We start from the raw sequence: 6,206 nt of genomic DNA, 5'->3' as shown, positions 1-6,206 counted from the left end.
CACAGTCTTAGTCCCCATTTTTTACAGATGAGGGAATTGAGGCCCAGAGAAGTGAAGTGACTTGCCCAAAGTCACACAGCTGGCAATTGGCAGAGCCGGGATTCAAACCCATGACCCCTGACTCCAAAGCCCATGCTGTTTTCACTGAGCCATGCTGCTTCTCTCCTTTTTCCTCTCCTCCTCCCCATCCCCGCCTCTGCCCTACCTCCTTCTCCTCCCCACAGCACTTGTATATATTTGTACAGATTTATTACTCTATTTTACTAGTATATATTTACTACTAGAGAAGCAGCATGGCTCAGTGGAAAGAGCCCGGGCTTGGGAGTCAGAGGTCATCATCATCATCAATCGTATTTACTGAGCGCTTACTGTGTGCAGAACACTGTACTAAGTGCTTGGGAAGTACAAGTTGGCAACATCTAGAGACAGTCACTACCCAACAGTGGGCTCACGGTCTAAAAGGGGGAGACGGAGAACAAAACCAAACATACTAACAAAATAAAATAAATAGAATAGATATGTACAAGTAAAATAAATAGAGTAATCATCATCAATCGTATTTATTGAGCGCTTACTATGTGCAGAGCACTGTACTAAGCGCTTGGGAAGCACAAGTTGGCAACATCTAGAGACAGTCCCTACCCAACAGTGGGCTCACAGTCTAAAAGGGGGAGACAGAGAACAAAACCAAACATACTAACAAAATAAAATAAATAGAATAGATATGTACAAGTAAAATAAATAGAGTAATAAATATGTACAAACATACATACATATATACAGGTGCTGTGGGGAAGGGAAGGAGGTAAGATGGGGGGATGGAGAGGGGGACGAGGGGGAGAGGAAGGAAGGGGCTCAGTCTGGGAAGGCCTCCTGGAGGAGGTGAGCTCTCAGTAGGGCCTTAGTAGGGTCATGGGTTCAAATCCCGGCTCCGCCAACTGTCAGCTGTGTGACTTTGGGCAGGTCACTTCACTTCTCTGGGCCTCAGTTCCCTCATCTGTAAAATGGGGATTAAGGCTGTGAGCCCCCCGTGGGACAACCTGGTCACCTTGTATCCTCCCCAGCGCTTAGAACAGTGCTTTGCACATAGTAAGCGCTCAACAAATGCCATAATAATTATTATTATCACTCTTGTTAATGATGTGCATAGAGCTATAATTCTATTTATTCTGACGGTTTTGACACCTGTCTACATGTTTTGTTTTGTTGTCTGTCTCCCTCTTCTAGACTATGAGCCCGTTGTTGGGTAGGCACCGTCCCTATTGGCTTGTATACCAACCTGTATTTTTTTTTTTAATGGCATTTATTAAGCGCTTACTATGAGCAAAGCACCGTTCTAAGCGCTGGAGAGGTTACAAGGTGATCAGGTTGTCCCACGGTGGGCTCACAGTCTTCATCCCCATTTTACAGATGGGGTCACCGAGGCTTAGAGAAGTTAAGTGACTTGCCCAAAGTCACACAGCTGACAATTGGTGGAGCTGGGATTTGAACCCATGACCTCCGACTCCAAAGCCCGTGCTCTTTCCACTGAGCCACTCTGCTTCTCCTTATTTCCCACGCGCTTAGTACAGTTCTCTGCACACAGTAAGCGCTCAATAAATGACTGACTGACTGACTGACTGAATCACCTTGTATTTCCCCCCACACCCAGAGCTTTTTATAATGACATTTATTAAGCGCTTACTAAGTGCAAAGCACTGTTCTAAGCGCTGGGGAGGTTACAAGGTGATCAGGTTGTCCCACGGGGGGCTCACAGTCTTAATCCCCCTTTTACAGATGAGGCCCAGAGAAGTGAAGTTACTTCATCATCATCAATCGTATTTATTGAGCGCTTACTATGTGCAGAGCACTGTACTAAGCGCTTGGGAAGTACAAATTGGCAACATATAGAGACAGTCCCTACCCAACAGTGGGCTCACCAAAGGCACACAGCTGACAAGTGGCAGAGCCGGCATTCGAACCCGTGACCTCTGACTCCAAAGCCCCTGCTCTTTCCACTGAACTTCAATGCTTCTCTACGCGCTTAGAACAGTGCTTCGCACGTAGTAAGCACTTAACAAATGCCATTATTATTATTATTATTATTCTTATGTGCTTAGCACTGGGGGAGATACAAGGTCATCAGGTTGTCCCACGTGGGGCTCACAGTCTTAATTCCCCATTTTATTGAACGCGACCCTGGGGGAGAAGAGCCTGCGCACCCCCTCCCGCTTCCATTCATTCATTCATTCATTCATTTAATCGTATTTATTGAGCGCTTACAGTGTGCGGAACACTGGGCTAAGCGCTTGGAAAGTACAATTCCGTCACAGAGGCAATCCCTATCCAATAATGGGCTCAGAGTAGAGAAGCAGTGTGGCTCAGTGGCAAGGGCAGCGGCTTGGAGGTCAGCGGTCATGGGTTCTAGTCCCCGCTCCGCCGCTCGTCACCTGTGTGATTTGGGGCAAGTCACTTCCCTTCCCCGGGCTTCAGTCCCCTCATCTGGAAAATGGGGATTGAGATTGTGAACCCCGTGTGGATCAACCTGATAACCTTAATATCTCCCCCAGTGCTTAGAATAGTGCTTGGAATGTAATAATAATAATAATAATAGCATTTGTCAAGCACTTACTATGTGCAAAGCACTGTTCTAAGCGCTGGGGAGGTTACAAGGTGATCAGGTTGTCCCATGCAGGGCTCACAGTCTTAATCCCCCTTTTACAGATGAGGCCCAGAGAAGTGAAGTTACTTGCCCAAAGTCACACAGCTGACAAGTGGCAGAGCCGGGATTCGAACCCATGACCTCTGACTCCAAAGCCCCTGCTCTTTCCACTGAACTTCAATGTTTCTCTACGTGCTTAGAACAGTGCTTCGCACGTAGTAAGCACTTAACAAATGCCATCATTATTATTATTATTATTCTGTGCTAAGCGCTGGGGGAGATACAAGGTCATCAGGTTGTCCCACGTGGGGCTCACAGTCTTAATTCCCCATTTTATTGAACGCGACCCTGGGGGACAAGAGCCTGTGCACGCCCTCCCGCTTCCATTCATTCATTCATTCATTCATTTAATCGTATTTATTGAGCGCTTACTGTGTGCGGAACACTGGGCTAAGCGCTTGGAAAGTACAATTCCGCCACAGAGGCAATCCCTATCCAACAACGGGCTCAGAGTAGAGAAGCAGTGTGGCTCAGTGGCAAGGGCAGCGGCTTGGAGGTCAGCGGTCACGGGTTCTAGTCCCCGCTCCGCCGCTCGTCCCCTGTGTGATTTGGGGCAAGTCACTTCCCTTCCCCGGGCTTCAGTTACCTCATCTGGAAAATGGGGATTGAGATTGTAAGCCCCATGTGGATCAACCTGATAACCTTAATATCTCCCCCAGTGCTTTGAATAGTGCTTGGAACGTAATAATAATAATGATATTCATTCATTCATCCATTCAATCATCAATCAATCAATCAATCAATCGTATTTATTGAGCGCTTACTATGTGCAGAGCACTGTACTAAGCGCTTGGGAAGTACAAATTGGCATCACATAGAGACGCGCTTACTGTGTGCAGAGCACTGGACTAAGCGCTTGGGAAGCACAAGTCGGCAACATCTAGAGCCGGTCCCTACCCAACTGCGGGCTCACAGTCTAGAAGGGGGAGATGGACAACAAAACAGAACATATTAACCAAATAAAATAGACTAGATATGTACAAATAAAATAAATAAATAGAGTAATAAATGCGTGCACACATATATACATAATGATAGCATTTGTTAAGCGCTTACTACGTGCAAAGCACTGTTCTAAGCACCGGGGACGATACAGGGTGATCAGATTGTCCCACATGGGGCTCACGGTCTTCATCCCCAAGCAAGTGCTTAACAATTACAACTATTATTATTATTATTATTATTATTATTATTATTATTATTATTATGAGAGAAGCAGTGTGGCTTAGTGGAAAGAGCACAGGTTTGGAAGTCAAAAGTCATGGGTTCTAATCCCAGCTCTGCCGCTAGTCAGCTGTGTGACTTTGGGCAAGTCACTTAACCTCTCTGTGCCTGAGTTATCTGTAAAATGGGGATGAAGCCTGTGAGCCCCCCATGGAACAACCTAATTACCTTGTATCGACCTCAGCGGTTAGAACAGTGCTTGACACATAGTAAGCACTTAACAAATACCATTATTATTATTATTATTCTCTGTGCCTCAGTTGCCTCATCTGGAAAATGGGGAGGAAGCCCGTGACCCCCACGTGGGACAACCTCATATCAGTGGAAGGAGCCCGGGCTTTGGAGTCAGAGGTCATGGGTTCAAATCCCGGCTCCGCCACTTGTCAGCTGGGTGACTTTGGGCAAGTCACTTCACTTCTCTGGGCCTCAGTTCCCTCATCTGTAAAATGGGGATGAAGACTGTGAGCCCCCCGTGGGACAACCTGATCACCTTGTAACCTCCCCAGCGCTTAGAACAGTGCTTTGCACATAGTAAGCGCTTAATAAATGCCTTTTTTTTATTACTTTATTACAGAGAGACGGTCCCTACCCAGCAGCGGGCTCACAGTCTAGAAGGGGGAGACAGACAAGAAAACAAAACATATTAACAAAATAAAATAACTAGAATAATAATAATGGCATTTATTAAGCGCTTACTGTGTGCGAAGCACTGTTCTAAGCGCTGAGTACTGTTCTAAGCGCTGGTAAATATGTACAAATAAAATAGAGTAATAAATACGTACAAACATATATACATTTATTCATTCATTCAATCGCATTTTTGAGCGCTTACTGTGTGCAGAGCACTGTACTAAGCGCTTGGGAAGTCCAAGCCGGCAACATCTAGAGACGGTCCCTACCCAACCTAGGGCTCACAGTCTAGAAGGGGGAGACAGACAACAAAACAAAACATATTAACAAAATGGCCCAGAGAATAATAATAATGTCATTTATTAAGCGCTTACTACGTGCAAAGCACTGTTCTAAGCGCTGGGGAAGCTACAAAGAGATCAGGTTGCCCTATGGGGGGGCTCGCAGTCCCCAGCCCCATTTTACAGATGAGGGAACTGAGGCCCAGAGAAGTGAAGTGACTTGCCCAAAGTCACCCAGCTAACAAGTGGCGGAGCCGGGATTTGAACCCATGACCTCTGACTCCAAAGCCCGGGCCCTTCTCCACTGAACCACGCTGCTTCTCATAATAATGGCATTTATTAAGCGCTTGCTATGTGCAAAGCACTGTTCCAAGCGCTGGGGAGGTTACAAGGTGATCAGGTTGTCCCACGGGGGGCTCACAGTTTTAATCCCCATTTTCCAGATGAGGTCACTGAGGCCCAGAGAAGTGAAGTGACTTGCCCCAAGTCACACAGCTGACAGTTGGCGGAGCCGGGATTTGAACCCATGACCTCTGACTCCAGAGCCCGGGCTCTTTCCACTGAGCCACGCTGCTTCTCTATGTTGCCGACTTGGACTTCCCAAGCGCTTAGTACAATGCTCTGCACACAGTAAGCGCTAAATGAATACCTCCTTCCCCTCCCCACTGCACCTGTCTATATGTATATATGTTTGTACGTATTTAGTACTCTATTTTATTTGTACATATTCTATTTATTTTATTTTGTTAATATGTTTTGTTTTGTTGTCTGTCTCCCCCTTCTAGACTGCGAGCCCGCTGTTGGATAGGGACCGTCTCTAGATGTTGCCGACTTGGACTTCCCAAGCACTTAGTCCAGTGCTCTGCACACAGTAAGCGCTCAATAAATACCTCCTTCCCCTCCCCACAGCACCTGTCTATATGTTTATATGTTTGTACGTATTTATTACTCTATTTTATTTGCACATATTCTATTTACTTTATTCTGTTAATATGTTTAGTTTCGTTGTCCGTCTCCCCCTTCTAGACTGCGAGCCCGCTGTTGGGTAGGGACCGTCTATGTTGCCGACTTGGACTTCCCAAGCGCTTAGTACAGTGCCTCTGCACACAGTAAGCGCTTGATAAATACGATTGAATGGATGAATGGCTGAAAGTGAATGAATCATCAATCGTATTTATTGAGCGCTTACTATGTGCAGAGCACTGGACTAAGCGCTTGGGAAGTACAAATTGGCAACATATAGAGACAGTCCCTACCCAACAGTAGAATGAATGAATGGATGAATGGCTGAGAATGAATGAATGAATGGATGGCTGAAAATTAGACTGTGAGCCCACTGTGAGCCTTTTAGTCTTTTAGACTGTGAGCCT

Source organism: Tachyglossus aculeatus, chromosome 16 (assembly GCF_015852505.1).
Source record: "Tachyglossus aculeatus isolate mTacAcu1 chromosome 16, mTacAcu1.pri, whole genome shotgun sequence".
Classification (NCBI taxonomy): domain Eukaryota; kingdom Metazoa; phylum Chordata; class Mammalia; order Monotremata; family Tachyglossidae; genus Tachyglossus; species Tachyglossus aculeatus.
Note: the sequence above shows the minus strand (reverse complement) of the source record.